General features: G+C 38.0%; 1 protein-coding gene across 5 annotated transcripts in view; it reads left to right on the forward strand.

The window, feature by feature from the left end:
- The first annotated feature begins 991 nt into the window (after positions 1-991).
- The window catches only part of SACK1B (scaffolding CK1 anchoring protein B), a 90733-nt gene continuing 74893 nt past the window's right edge, over positions 992-16831 (forward strand). Inside the window, exon 1 of one of the 5 annotated variants that reach the window (XM_090282609.1) lies at positions 992-1221. The gene's annotated coding sequence lies outside the window, so the exon portion shown is untranslated. The other 4 variants (XM_090282614.1, XM_090282611.1, XM_090282613.1 and 1 more) reach the window with 4 other exon arrangements.

Consider the following 16831-nt stretch of genomic DNA (forward strand, 5'->3'; position numbering starts at 1 on the left):
CAACTCTCGGACTTCTGTCCCTTTATGTTTTGGAACAAACAAGGTTAAGAAGGTTAATGTCCCAGCCCTGGACTGGTAGTTTAGCTGGTTGGAGTGTCATCCTGTCTGGATTGATTCCCCATAAGGGCACATACCTAGGTTTCAGGCTTGGTTAATTCTCTCTCTTTCTCTCTCTCTCTCTCTCTCTTCCACCCTCTTTTCCTCTTTTCCTCTCTCTAACATATCCTTGGGTGAGGATTTTTTTAAAAAGCTTAATGTCCTCCTCTTATAGCAAAACAAAGTAAAATTTATTGATAAGATAACTTAACCCAAACATGGTTTTTTAAAGTAATGCCATGCCTAATTGTAATATAAATTTATGAAAATACTATTTCTTTTAGTATGTAAATATTCACAGACAACCTGACCAGAAAACATTAAGGGGTCAGATGTTTGATTTATAGATGCCCAGGGAGACTGATAAGTTTTATTGTTAACTCTAATGAAATTCTGTTAGTGCTGTGAGTTATGAAATAAAGAATAATTCTTAGCAAATGTCTAAATTAAGCAGAATATATTGTAATGGATTCCTGAAATTTGGTGTATGTTAAAATTGGACACAAAAAATTGTATTTGTGTATAAAACAGAAAAGTTCTAGTCTTAGGCAATTATAATGGGTTTTTCACCCTCATTATATCTGGCAGGACCTGATATCATTTGCACAAGACATGGGTAATTTTCCATTGTGCAGAATACATTACAGGACATATGTCATTCCTCCAGGTCCTTGCCCACCAAATGCCAGTAGAGATTGAGAAATGCCTCAATCATTTGTAGCATTTTCCAAATGTCTCCTATGGGCTGGGCTGGTATCCCTTCCACTGAGAATCACTGATCTGATTGGATGACAAGGCACTGGGAAAGATAAATCATACCAGCTAACTTTAATAACAGCCCAGAAAAATAATAAAAGGGAGGTTATAAGGTCACATATTTTTGGCAGAGAAGTAGTAAAGGGATCAAGACTTACACATTTTAAGGAGCTCACACTAGTCAAAGCTAGAGTTAGGAATAGAGATGAGGCTCAAGTGATGGCTCTCCTGCACAGAGGCAGAAAGAGCAAGGAAGGCACCACAGGCTGGAGACCCACTGAGCTGAGGTGGGTGCAGGCAAGCAATGAAAATAGCCATCCTATGTCTGGGAGACAGCGATACAGAACTGCAGGCATCTGTGAAAAGGCAGTTAAGTTGAAAGTTTACTGCTACTTGCTTCTCTCTCTTTTTCTCTTATTCTCTTTTTCTTTTAATTGCAAAATTAAAAGTTATGTCCCAGACCTCAGCTAACTTCTGTGAAACCCAGTCCAGGTAATGACTGATTCTGAGGACACTCAGAATGATAAATATTAATGTATTTCTACCTAATTCATACAACACAAAATAGCAATGATGTCTGTAATTGTGTTAATAATATTGGTGATAGTGATTGTTACATACTGCCACGATAAAATACCTCTGAGGATGGCTATTCATATTCATCCATAAAATAATAAATAGCTAATAATTTTTCAGAAATTAGGTGAAGTATTTTAAAAGATATTTAAACTAGACAATATATGTTTCAGTAAATACTGGTAACAAAAACTAATGGATATAGTTAAAATGGAATAATTACAATAATCAGCACTTTATATCAAATATCTTTTTATTAGCATCACTTCACATTTTGTCTAGCCACCTAATTGCATGATGATGCATTTTAGCAATTAATACTGGCAAGATTTTTAGTTATTTATTTGTGTTATTAAAAATATAAGCAACCTAATATTTTCATGTATTTAATCTGGAGAAGTGGAGAAGAGGAAATGCATTCATGAGGGAGCAGGATATGATGAGTTTAGTTAAAGGACCATGGTTTTCTGCCCTTTTACCATTGTATTTCTTTCCCTCATTCCCTAAAATAGTTTATTATAGTTATGTATCTTTTAAAGATACTATTAAATTAAAAATATAATTACACAGTACTACATCAAAATTTTGAATGAAACTCTACCACAAAAGTATAATGTTTCCAGTTTTGCTAAATAAATTTAGTGATGGAAAAAAAACAAAATAACTATTATTCTACATATATATCTAATCTGATTTAATTACATTTATTTACACACCTTTTTCATAAAGACTCATACATCTGTTTGAACTTTAAATTGTATTTCAGTTTTTCCATCTTCACATACACATGGACATACATACAGACAAGTCAAAGATTCAGATAAAGGAATCCTAGTTATATCTACTATGCTTTATTAATCTTTCCATCCTCTGTCCCAACAAGTGCAAGGCACAATGCCTTTCTTACAGAATATTTTCAATAAATGGGTGTTGAGTTAATGACATTTACATAATACTTTATGTAACAATTTAAATATGGCATACATGAAATGATTACAAAGTTCATTTCAATAATTTTCATAGTAGTCTTATGTAAAATATCATAAGACTTTTAAACTAATGTTATGATTCACTCAGCAATAGGTTTTGCCAACACTAACAGGAATTTTGCTTCTTAACTTCCCCAAGGTACTTGGGAAAAATGTTAGACATGACATTCTTTCTCTATCAATGGCTTTATCTGCCTGGGAGCCATTGCCTCAAAGGACATTAAACTATGAATATTTTGAAACTCTTGAAAGGACTAGGAGCTTTATCTACAAATAATGACTGAGACCTTATAACTCAAAGAAATAGCTTCCTATCATATTTCTAAGAATTTCTGAAGAAACACGTGTTTGTTAAAGGCAATATAAATAATTAGGGGGAAAAAAAACCCTGTTACCAAGGATATAATGTCCTTTTACAATAAACTGTAGTCGGTTCCTCTCTTCTATAATTTAGGTACCTTTTATTTTTATGCATATTTTTGTGCTTATTTATATTAATCCATGTACTATTCTATTTCATATGTATTTTGTCCTCTCAATTAAATTATAAGTTCAAGGGCAGAAAAAAAAAGCTGTTACTGCTTTTGAATCACCTTGTGTACTTGAACTCAATGTGGGAGATAAATTGAGATCTGTTGAATGTAATTTAACATGTCCACTGTTTTGTTCTTGAACTTCAGACTAAATTTTGTAGCATGGGATAAAGATACAATAAAGAGTGACTTGCTATTTTATCAATAAATATTGTCTTGGGAACCTTTTAATAATGAGTACAATCTTCTCATCTAGTTATATTTTAAGTATTGTATAATTCTAATTTTAGTTCCTGTTTTTAATATAACTTGTTATCAAAGCAAAACAAACCATCAGATTGTGAATTTATGAGGCTGTCTTCATATGAAAAACAGATCAAGGTCTATGTCTCCCTGCCCACTCCATCTGGCCCTTGTTCCTTACCCACTATTCTTCCTCTCCTCTACTACCTCTCCACAGTTTTTCTTTGGGTGCCTATATAGAGAGGTCCCCAACATCTTAAAAGTACCTTTTCACATGACCCTGTTCCTGCTCTTTCTACTCTTCACACATATGGCTATTGTACTCTCCCTCCCTCCACTGAACTTCAAACAGATTAAAACTCATTGTTTCTTATTTATTTCCTTTTAATTTCCACCTCCAATCTGACCCCAAATGACACTGACCTTCAACCTCATTGGCTCTCAGATTGGTCTCCTGTTTTCCATTCTTGTTACTCCTACCTTTGTCTTGCTTTTTGTATTGCAGCTGGGCCATACTGCTCTTTCTGGCTTCCTAGAATTTGAACTAAACATCACCAACTTCTAAATGAGTAATTATATCACATCATCAATAGATACAAGTCTACATTATTCACCTTATAGTCAGGGATTTTCACACTCTGACCCCCAGTATAATTATAATGGCCACTTATTGTCATCTTACCATATAGCAAATGCTGTGATAAGGGTTTTACCTAAACAGTTTCTAATTCATAAAATTCTTATAACGATCCTACATGGTAAATAATACTGACCTCATTCTGTAGGTGAAAAAACGACTAAACTTTATTCCTAAACTAACTTTCCAACACAGCCATGCCACACCTACAGCCATATCTGGCAATTGATTTATATGGTCCTGGAACTTTCTTACAGTCCCGCCTTTACTCTGCACATTCAACATGTAGTCACATGTCAATTTCAGACTCCTGTCAAGTCTACTCATCAGTCAGGATCCAATTCAAATTCTCATAGTTCTGTGAAGTTCTGTCAGCATACTACGATGATCTAAGTGATTAATCATGTCTTCCTCTTACCTCTTAAAGGAGCTGAGTCCTTTCCGCTTACAGTTGCTCACACTGGCTTGTACTAATCAGCTCCCTCTTTTTATTATGTCTCTGTCTCTCTCTCTCTCTCTCTCTCTCTCTCTCTCTCTCTCTCTCTCTCTCTCTCTCTCTCTCTCTCTCTCTCTCTCTCTCTCTCTCTCTCTCTCTCTCTCTCTGTGTGTGTGTGTACATGCCCTCTCTCTGCACCTACTTTGTAGGTTCTTTAAGGAGTCAGGTCAATTTTATATAATCTATCCCACTAAGGATGGAAAGCTCTTTGTATCGTGCCCTTAATGAATTTTCCCTCTTCATTTACATTTTCTTCTCTTTTATTTACTTTGAATAATTAACACTGTAGTAGATAGTCTTCCTTGTGATTTCACTTGATTTATGTATGAATGTATATCAATAAAATTAGACTTACCATGAGCCCATTTTAATTTGTTGAGTAAGTGTATATTTATGAATGCAGTCTCAAAATGCTCATAAATTTGCTCCTTTAAGAAACATTCAGAATTACAGAGAACGTTCACTGAGTGAGTCAGACAATAACATGTCTAAAATGAAGACCAGCCCTGGCTGGTGTGACTCAGTCAGGACACATGCCTGGGTTGCAGGCCTGGTCCCCAGTTGGGGGCGCAGGAGAGGCAACCACAGGTTGATATTTCTCTCTTTCCCCTTTTCCCTCCCTTCCCCTCTCTCTCAAAATAAATAAAACCTTAAAAAAAAAAAAAAAAAACTTTAAAATGAAGACCAGAATTGCAAAAATATCAGAAAGTGAGGCATGAAAATTAGCAGGAACATAAAAATTTAAAAATGTTAAACAAAACAATTCTCTATATGCTATTGAAAGAAAAAGAAAAACTAGATCACAGATGCCCACAATCTGGAAGCCTAGTTTTGTTCTGTTCTGAAAGTTGCTTTTACTTTCTGCCTTTGGCCTTTATTCTGTTTCAACATCTAGAATATGCAAATTTCACTCTCTTGTCTAAGTCTCCCTATCAATGGAGACCTAATTCAAATCCATCCTCATAGTTTAGCATTTCCCCAAGTGTTTTATTCTGAGCAAAATAGCCAGAGAAGTTATTTTTAAGGTCAATTTTATTTTGTACTAATTTACATGTCATGTGGAATCTTGAAATATGCCTATTATTACCCTTACTTTCATTCGGCTGCATTTTTACCAGTTGCTGCTAATGGCTACATCTTGAAGAGTATATGGTTATACAATTACTAGAAACAATTATAACTAATTTACTGAGATGGAGACAAAGAAATAAAAATAAATTTTATTAATTGCTGTTTTTATATTAAAAACAAATTATAAATAATTTCATAACGTTGCTCCATAACCCCTCACCTAGAGTGACCTGCTTATCACTCAGGTGTTCCTATTTAAAAGTGTTTTTCTTTTTTTTTTTTTTTTCATTCCAAGTTAGTGACCAGGGCAGTCCTAAGTCAGAACCAACTCTTTAAGGATACTTGAAATTCTTCTTTCAGCCCTTTTTCTTCCACTTTTCTACTTCCAAGCCTGGAAACACTCAGGTGGTTGGGTAGGGGTCTGCACTGCTGGCTGCTGATTGGGATTATCAGCTGTGGGTTGGACCCGCCCCGAACTCCTTCCAGGGTGGTGCAACCCTGGCTCTCACCCTGCAGTCCCCTGGGGCTCCCCTCGGTGCCTTCTGGAGCCGAGGCAGGGCGGGGAATGGGAGTAGAGCCCTCCTCCGCGAGATCTACCCCCATCCCAGGTGAGCGCCACCGTCCTCCCAGGTCTCTCTGCTGCCCTGGCTGAGATGTGTGGACTTGTAATTGCTGAGTAGTTTCGAGGGCGGATAACAAAGGGAAGCTTTATACTTTGCTGGTAGAGGGTTGGGTTTTTGAATTCAGACAGGTTCCGAGGCACTTTCTTGGCTGCACGGAGTTTGGTGTGACACGACTTCAGACTTGTTGTAACTGGTCCCCACGCCCGCCCTCACTCAGCTCTGCACCTAGCCCCGGGGGTGCGGGGCGAGGTGCGCCGGGAAAAGCTTCGCCAGCCGACCTGACGCTCCACAGGTAACTCCTCTCCCCTCCCTCGCGCTCGCCGCTTCCTGGGCCCACACCGACGGCGGCGGGCGCGGCTCCGGGCGCTCCCGGCGGTAAGTGGGGCTCCCGGCTCCCCTGCAGAAGTCGGCGGGCGGGGGACTGCCGGGCGCGAAGCGGGCACGACAGGGGCCCGGGACTGTTCCCACCTTGGGCCGGCCCCGCGGAGGGGAGGGAAAGGGACCTCTGCCCAAGCTAACGCGCGCGGGATCGAAGTTCCTTAGGGTGCAGCGTGCTGTGTTTCCTCTGCCTAGTCTACTTTTCTTTCCTGGGCGTGGACGTGAGAGGGAGTTGGGAAGTTTGAGAAGTTAAGTCTCCAGAAGGGTGGGCTTGGATTTCCCCAGGGACAGGCGCCGACCAAAGTGGACGTTGGAGTTGTTTCCTCTTTCTAAGGGATTGCGGAGGACCTCGGAGAAGACGCAGTGGGGAAGGACTGGGAAGAGCCTTGTGGAAGGAAGTAAAGGGTGGAAGTGGAGAGGAACGAGTGTAGTGGGTGGAGGGTGGCGAGTACAGGTAAAAGGCAGGGAGCTTAGGCTGCAGAGCTGCGTGGGGTGTTCTTTAGGTCTCATGGGAGGAGCAGGACTGGAAAAGGTTTTCTCGAGAAAAATCTCTTTTAAATTTTTATCCGATCCCGCTTCTGCCTCCGGAATAGTGGAGGAGTGTACTTTCCAAACTTGAGTTGGCCTAACCAAGCTTGGGTCAGTGTCCTTGATTAGCGCCCCAGGTGATTCTGGTATATACCGAATCCGATTTTGGAAACCGCTGTTCTAGGTTGTAGTGACCTTAAAAGGAACATGTGACTAAAGGAGATTGTTCCGGGAAAGTACTTGGAAACTTTAGTCTTATTCTTTGGGACATGTCGGGAGAATTATTACCTATATAAGGTGAGTGAGGAGGCAGATAATGTGCATGTGTTAGTTGTTGAAATCACAGATCTGTAAAGAGACAATAATTCTCTATAGGGTGGAGTCTGGAGGTTATGGGAACACAGGATAGCATGTTGCCCACATACACATGGAGTGATGAGGTTATAGGGTCTCTGACTTGAAAATGAGTGTGAGAACCAAGGAGGCCAGAACACTAAGAAAAAGCCATGCTGGTGGCCGGAAGTTTAGGCTAGGCTATGATGTTCAACAGCTCATTTCCAGATTCCCACTTGCTAGACAGTTTGCCAGGTTACTTACTGACAGGCACCTCCCTTCTTTTTCTTTCTCATCCCTGACAAATGCAAGGGCCCCAGGGAAATCCATGACTGAGGCTGAATCAGTCCGGACAAGCAATAGGATAATGATGCAAGAAACTTGTGAGGGGAAGCTGCTCTTTTTGTTTTTTCAAAAGAAAGAATGAGAATGGTGTGAAACAGGATGAAGCAGGGGGCTGGAGAGTGTTCTTTGTTTTGTTTGTTTTCTCCCAGTCTTCCTACAGTTCCCAGAATGATAGAAGCACCCACACATTCCAGTTTCAAATTCCACCCCCCCCCCCTTGCTTTTGGGCTTAGGTCACACGTGGTGTGCACACCTATTATGGGTGCTGACTGCACCCTGCAGAGCCTGCCTAAGGGGCTGGGTGGATCCTGCCTTTACAGCTGGCACATTCTAGACCACAGATGTTCCAAACGTATTGTGGGAAGAATCACCAGTTGAACAGTTGCTGAAAGGGATTGCGCAGACGCAGGCAAACCGCACCTCTGGTGCTGACTCAGTGATGTCTCCTGTGATTATTCTCTGGAGATTATTACTTGAACTATAACTGAATAAACTCTTTTGGGATAGGCAAATATCATTATGGTTTTTATTATGCCCCCTCCAGGTACAACAGCCCCTTACAGTTTACCGTGGAGATTCATCCCTTGAGTATTTTCTTGGCCATCACTGATCCTGCAACAACTCAAATACCTGTTTCCCATTCAATTACATTATTCAATAGTGAGTTTCCAAGATGTGACATTGTACTTTAAGTATGCAGAATCTTGTGGTGAAAATATGACCCCAGTAAAGCAGGCATCTTCCATAAATCTGGTTAGTGGAGACCTTTTGAAAAGGCTCTGCTCAGGTTAATTTAACAATTTTTTTTTTTTTTGTAAAATTACAAGTTGGGCTTGTTTAGCTAGTTAAGTAAGTTTGCATGTCTGTCTCTCTGTAACTTACAAAATATCAGTGCTCCAGGGATGTTTCACAATTCCCAGAGTTTGTTAAACACACTGTTACTGTTAACTTTGAAATGTACTTTTGTTCATTTAATTGTTTCTAATCTGGAAATGCAACATGTGTTAGCACTGTTGGAAAGTTTATCATTTGAAAATCATAATACATTCCCTCCTTGTCAGTCCCCTATGGAAATATAGTTCTAAATACTGGTTATGGATATTAAGGATATCATTTTATACAAATAAGCTAAATTTTGTACAAATAACACCTAAGCTCCATCAAAAAATAATTCCATCAACATTTCTCTGAGAAAATGTGCTGGAGCCTTCAGGTGGTGCATCCTTCCCATGGAGGTGGGCCAGTGGGCATTGACACTGTTGTGAGGTGCCTATCACAGCCCTCAAAGGTGAGTGGGGTTCCCAGAGAGAGAGATCCTGCCAGTCCTTGGGGTAGTGATACAGGAGCTGGAGAAATTGTGAACTCCAGTAAAAAGGGATGTGTGGGGACAAAGGGGCTAAGTAGAGTGGGAGCACTTTGGCACGAGGCCTGGGGAGGAGGGATTATTAGGGAGTCAGGAGGCTATACACAGGAGGTGGGGGTTGGGGATCAGAGAGGCAGAAGATGTTTTCGGTGACTATGATGCTGTAAGGAAAATAAGGCTGGGTCGGAGAGATGATCCAAATGTAAGAAATTTTCTCCCCCATTGGGTACATCTATGTTGGGAAGTACTTGAATAACGTGATCATGAGTGATATGAGGAACATTTTCCTCTGGGGACATCTAATTACTACCCAGTTTATGTTTTGTTTTATTTTCACAAAGTTCTAGGAGTGAGGCCAGATGTCCCCTAAAGGCACATACATGACATTTATCTTTTGAGCTATGTACCAAGTAATTGGTAGACTGTGCCCAGCCCTTAGGAAGGTAAAGCAGTAATGGTCAGCCTCTTGAGTACTGGCAGGTGTAATCTCCATATTATTGTCAGTGGCCCGTTTTAAAGAGTTTATACAAAGGCTTTGCAGTCATGATATCTAAAGGTCATAACTGTGCTTTTGCACGCTATCCATCCATTCATTCAATATAATATATTGACAGCTGTGCATCAAGCAGTGTGTTCCACTCTCAGGATATGAATAACATGATACTGTTTCTGAATTTCAGGAAGCTCACCGTTGGGTTCCCAATAATCATTATTAAGTACAAACAGAAATTAATGGATCAGGTTAATTTACTTACTATTTCCTTCATAGTCTCTGAAGGTCTCATCAGATATTGTGTATGTTCATTAATCATTTGGAAAATTGAATATTAACAGATCTGAGTTAGTTGTGATTTTGGACAAGTACTTACATTCTATTAGCCTCTCAGGTTTTAACTGCATGGTGAAGAGTTTGGATGACATGATCACTACTGTGTCACGTTCTTCTCTGAAATTCTCTATAATCACTTCTCATTGCGGATACCATAAAATATTGTTAACTAAGATCTCCCCAGAGTTTCACTGGGAAACTCATTATTTCCACTTATGTTGTCAAATTTTTATTTCCAAGGATTTTAGTTCCCTAGCCATCATCAGGTTGCTTCTTTGATTATATAAACATTACTCACTTGGGTAAAAAAAAAAGGCAGTTCTCAAAGCACTAGAAAGTGTCATCTTCCACCTCATTGGCTGTAATAGAATCACTCAACATGGAATGTTTATCTGGGCTTTCATTTGTATACATACACAAACAATGATGGCTTTAATTCTTAACAGCAAGTGTCTCCAAATAGTCCCATTTGACTCATTCAACAGCTGTTTCCTGATGTTTTTTTTTTAAATGTGTTCTTCTCAAATAAATTTAACTTTGCATTATTTGTTAGAGAAGAGAGAAATAAACAGGAGTCATTTTAGAGTAAGGAACTATTGACAATGTCCCCCATATTTTATTTTTTCATCTCAACCCTTTCTTTCTCATCTCATCTAGTCCCTGCATTCCTTTTGTCTGATGTTAGCTTTTCTGGACCCTTTTTGTTCCTTCTCGTTCCTTGTCTTCCCTCTCCTTCCTTCCTTCTCAGTGCTTCTCTTTTCTTTCTTTCTTTGCCTTTGCTCCCTCCACTTCCTTGCTTTACTCATCTCTTCTCACTGTGTCTCTTGTCTTTTTTTCTACCCCACCATTCTTCTTTCTTTTTCCTTTTGTCTCATTTTCTACTTCTATTTATTTGTCTTTTTTCCTCTGTTTAACCTATTTATTTATTTCTATTTTAAAAAATGTCTATCTGTCATTTCTTGTATCAGTGTAATTCTCTACTTTGGTACATTGTATGTTTCTAAAAATCTATAAAAGTCAGATTATATGATAATCAAATAGCTAACATATATTACAAGGGGAATTATATTCTGTAATAGCTAAGATATATTATAAATAAAATATCCAGTTATACTTTCAATGCTAACTACAATATATTTCCAGCATTTTATACATTTTAAGAAATGTTATTTGCTTTAACAATGGAGTGTGTGTACAATGATCATCATATTAAAACTAATAATTTATCTTTTTTGAACATCCAATGATTTCCATCTTCTATTATATTCAGCTCATTATCAATAACATCAAGACTCTTATTTTTTCATTTTCCAAAATCTTATAAGTTTAAGTTGCAATAAAATATTCAAATAAGAGTGCAAATAAGACTGTAAAAAGTAGGATAATGATGTTATTAAAACTGCTGAACATGCATATTGACATGCTTATAGCCTCACTATGCAGTTCATTGAAACATTTGTTAACTGATGGATTAAAGACTAGAGTTGTCACAGGAAAAGTACGTTGAGTATCAGTGTCAAATGCAGAAAAATTCAAATGTCAGAAGAACTAAGTAGGGACCACTCATAAATATGATTGGACCTTTCTTTAAAAATTAATCTCAGTGTGAATATGATACCAAAGAAAATTTAAATTATAGCAAAATCTGCATTTTCTATGCTTAATGTAAGGCAAAAAGAAAACCCCATCAGTTTATCTACATTGAAAGTATTCTAGAAAATGCTATATTGCAAAAACATTTATTTGTGCAATACTAGACCAGTTCTATTTCACTCATATCTGAAAGTATGATTCCCACTTAAAAATGCATTTTGTAGAAATTGCTAAATACTGGCCACACTTTTTAGGAATGGGAGCTAAATTGAGAGACTAAGAGATGAATTCTGCCTTTGAAATCAGAACTCTGAACAGCAAAGGGGTGGAAAAAGCAAGATTCACACAACTGCACATGTGTGCACACACACACACACACGTAAATTGTGCAGAACAGAAAGTCACCAGTGATAGTCATGATACCATGTGACTGTGTGATCCCTTTTCCTTTCCCCTTCCCATGAGCCTTAATGACAGATAAAAGTGAAACAAAGGAGCTTACAGGTGCATTTTCTGGTTCAGGTCTGGTTTAGGCAACTGTAACTAGAGTTTTGTAAACACCAGCTTTTTCTCAGTCATTATAGTCTCCCAGGTTCAAACCACTGTCAGAGGAATTAAGCACAGTTGTGAAGAGAGATTATAGGGAACCCAGGTTTACATGTAATCTACAAAACCTAGAAGTCCATCTATACAAATCCAGTAGCTCTTTACACATTTAAAGATGTATTTACTTATAGCTTATTGATTCATTTCAATGTGTGCTAGTGTTCCATAAACAAATGAGAGGAGCTGATGAGTATTTTTTGAAAACCATAAAAGGTTTGAACTAGTGTGAGGTAGTTTTCCAGTTAGATTTTTTGGGGAGTTTCTGGAGGAAAATAAAAGTGGATCATTTTATTTCAACTGCAATATAGCTATATACGGAGGCTTCATTAAAAGTGAATCCTAAGGGAAAAAACTAATAAAGGATTGTTAAACACTAATATTGTTTTGGATATTGTGATTATGTATGTGGCTCTTTACATAAATTAAATTTAAATATTTTCTGGCTAGATGTATTATTGACATTTAATTTTTTTTTCATTTTAATCAAGTAAATTTCTGCCCACTTGTACAATTTTCACAGCTTTATTACTGTTCTTAAAACTCTACTTTTAACAGTCCAAGATTGCTTGTTTGCCATTAAATATTTATATCACTTGACTTTTGATAGATGTTCTTAACATACCTAAGCAAAACACATTTTTTTGTGGCATTTAATTTGCAAACTTTCACTTTTTCATAGATGGAGCACACTATTTTGTTAAATGTAATCAGAAAGCCATTTTAATAGTTCATATTGGAGCACATATTTATTATGTTTTCCTATATAACCTGTCCCTCTGTAGATGTGAATGTGTACCAAGATTGACTTCATTGTATTAAATAGATGAGTGCATATGGTACATGATCAACACTTCATTTCATGGGGCTCTGTTGCCTGAGTTGCTTTCATTTAAATATATTAAATCCTTTGCTATAAAGTATGCTAAGGTTAAGAAATAGATCGAATGACCCTGAACTCCACTTCCTGTGGCAATCAGAGACCTGTGGATAGGTTTTGTGAATTCAGGAGGAGAGGCAGGCAAACAAGTGAAGGAGGGGATGGATGGATGGATAGGTGGGTAGGAAGGTCGGAAGGTAGGTAGGTAGGTAGGTAGATAGATAGATGGTTCCCTAGTTATGTCTCCTTTCCCACCGAGGAAAGAATGGAACATAGATCCCAGCATACTTAAAATACAAGACAATAGGCCTTATACAAGACAGCTGTGATACTCAAAATATGCAATAACCAATATGACAGGGGCACTGATGAATTAAGAATATAACAGCATGGTGGCCTCTGAGGAGCTTTCATTCTAATGAGGGGGATACAGATAGTGGCAAGTAAACAGATACCTTTATTATTTCACATAATGATAAGTGCTATAAGTTAAATAAAGCCAGATAATAGATTTAAGCATGGCAGAGAGAATGGATTCTTTGTAAAATGAGTAGTCTGAAAGACCTGTATAAGAAGGTGACATCGGTGTAAGATAGGAATGAAAATAAGGAGCATTCCAGGTGGATGGAACAACTAATGCAAAGATCCTTTTATAGGGATTAACGTGGCCATGTTAAATGTAAAGAAAGAAAATCTGTCATATATCCAGGGAATGTGTCCAGAAACCACTTAAATATATGAGTCTGGAACCTGGGGGAGTAGTCAAATCTGTAGATTTGTGATTCATCCATAGATATACATATGTTATTTCCTGCAGTAAGACTTGGTGAGATTATCCTGGCAAGAGTATTGACAGAGAGTTGTCCTTAAATAAATAGCTAAATATTTCTCCAGTAAAATGGGTTTATTTGGATTCACTGGAGAATTGCAATTCAGGACATGCAGTCTAATGGCCAACCAAATGCAAGCCGGGAAGGGAGGAACCTCTTTAATGGACTTGGGAAGAACTGTTGTAAACGAAGAGTCTGTTGGAGGAAACTGAAAGTTAAAAGTATAGTGACATTTCATTGGCTGAGCTGTTACTGGGCAAAGTAATAAAGTACTGTCACTTCCTATTGGAGATGCAAGGTAGGTACATGTCTTCCTGTGGTGTCTTATGTGAACATGCGTGGGAGTTCTCTCTTCTAGTCTCTGGAATCCATTCTTTTACATCGTCACCTGAGGACATTTTTTTAATTGCTTTTAGAGAGAGCGGAAAGGAGAGGTGGGGAAAGAGAGACACACACACATCAGTGTGAGAGAGAAACATTGATTGGTTGCCTTTTTGTATACAACCCAAATGAGAATGGGTTGCGACTGTGAATTGTGGATCAAATCCACAACCTGGGTATGTGCCCTGATCTGGAATCAAACCTGTGACCTTTATATAGGCGGAAGCTCCAACCAACTGAGCCACACTGGCCTGGGCTTGAATCCATTTTTAAATGATATTACTGTTTATTAATTTTCATGATAGAGGTGAGTAAAGCTCCCAAGCTCAAGCCTGGACAACAGAAAAATAAGTAGCTTTTAAGGCACTGAAGAAACTTCTTAGCCTTCTGTCTTAAACCAGGCATTGGGGATTTCTCAGCAATACTTTTCAGATACTCTTGGCACTATCAATAGTCACTAACTATTAGCAGTCATTTCTACAATAAGATACCATCTCACACCTGTTAGCCATCAATAAATCAACAAACAACAAATGCTGGCCAGGATGTGGAGAAAGGGGAACCCTACTGCACTGTTGGTGGGAATGCAGACTGGTGCAGCCACTGTGGAAAGCAGTATGGAGATACTTCAAAAAATTAAAAATGGATCTGCCTTTTGATCCAGCAATCCCACTTCTGGGAATATTTCCAAAGGAGCCCCAAACACTAATTCAGAAGAACATAGCACCTCTATGTTCATTGCAAAGTTATTTACAATTGCCCAGATATGGAAGCAACCCAAATGTCCATCAGTAGATGAGTGATTAAAAAAACTATGGGACATTTACACAGTGGAATACTACTTGATTATAATGAAGAAGATAATTTTACCCTTTGCAATAATCTGGATGGACCTGGAGAACATTATGCTAAGTGAAATACACCAATCAGACAAAGACAAATGTCATATGATTTCACTCATATGTGGAATCTGATGAACAAACTAAACTAATGAGGAAAATGGGGACAGACTTAGAGATGGGGAGCAGATGACAGCTAGTCAGAGATGTGGAGAGGGTTAGGTGGCAGAGGGATTGAGCAAAAAAGAAAAGGACTCATGGACATGGACAACAGTGTGGTGATTGCTAGGAAGAGGGGGGTAAAAGGGGACTAAAAGGTAATGTAAAAAAATACAATAAAGGTCAAAAAAATAAAAGTCATTTTCCCTAGCACTCTAGGATTCTCAAAAAGAAAAATTATCCTGATGCTGTCGCAAGTTTTACCTACCTTTAGAGTAGATAGATATACATATTTCTTTTCTTTTAAGACTTTAACTTGATTTTTAAAGCGAAGGGAAGGGTAGCAGAGAGAGTGAGAAACATTGATGTGAGAAAGAAACATTGATTGGTTGCCCGTTGCACAAGCCCCGACAGAGAACCTAACCCACAACCCCAGACATGTGCCCTGACTAGGAATCCAACCAGCAACCTTTGCTTTGCAGAACAACATCCAATCAACTGAGCCACACCAATCAGGGCAATATAGATATTTCTTAAAACCAAAGTTTGGGTTAGAATCTTCATGATTTATTTGAAAAATTTAAGCCTCGCACAGCTCTGTTTTATCAAGTGGTAAAATAAACACTTCTAAACTTCTCAGGGCTTCTCTGAGATATTTAGTTTACTTCAATTTCACCTTAATGATTAACATTTATACTCCTAATCCATTTAAATACCCACTTAATTTTTTTTTGCTGAAATAAGTTCATATAATAACAGAACTAAAACCCAAAACATTAGAGAAATGAATTATGCTTTACAGCCATTTTTTATCACAATTTTTGTTGAGAAACACAAGACTTAGAACGTTATTAAAATTAATTTCAATGCACTATATTCAGAATAACTTTAACATGATTAAACATTTCAAATACAAATTTTTGGGAGAGTCCCCAAATGACACTTAGGGGATGACAAAGTGCTCATTCTAAATTAATATGTTTATTTTTTGATGGAGAAATGTGGATTTATCTAATTACTTTTATGTATTCAGTGGATTTGTACTTGTAAATGGTAATATTTTGTATTATCAAAATTCTAACCTCCATTTATATAAACAAATATCTGCTTCAGTCTTGTGAAGTTCTGTATGGGTAGTGCCATATTTTGAAACTTAATACTTAAGCATTTTTCGGGCCCATCATACTTTAATCAACTCTCATGCTTTACATTAAGTTATTAAGGCACTATATTACTATTCTTTTCATTTTATTTTTATTTACTTATTTTCTCTTTTTATTTTACTTATTAGGATGACACTGGTTGACAAAATCATGTAAATTTTAGGTACACAATTATATAGTACATCATCTGTACACTGTATTATGTGTTCCCCACCCCAAGTCAAGTCTCCTTCCATCACCAATTATCCCCCTTTTACCCTCTTCTACCACCCCCTCCTCCCCTTTCCCTCAGGTAGTCACCTTACTGTTGTCTGTGTCCATGAGATTTTCTTTTCTTTTTCTTTTTTGTTCAATCCCCTGTCCCCTTGCCTCCCAAGGCCCCTGACAGCTGTTTATTTAACAATTATGTCTGAGCATTAATAATTGTGCTAACAGAGTCAATCTCTTCCATCATGGTGAAGAAGGTAGAGAATAATGCATTTAATGCATGAGAAGTGGTAACCTGCAGGAACTGCTGTGGCAGCTGCTTGCAGTGGCCCTAGTCCTCGCCACTGACAGTTAGAGATGACACTGGGTTAGTGAGCTAC

Source organism: Furipterus horrens, unplaced genomic scaffold (genome assembly GCF_987537825.1).
Source record: "Furipterus horrens unplaced genomic scaffold, mFurHor1.1.pri manual_scaffold_6, whole genome shotgun sequence".
Taxonomy (NCBI): domain Eukaryota; kingdom Metazoa; phylum Chordata; class Mammalia; order Chiroptera; family Furipteridae; genus Furipterus; species Furipterus horrens.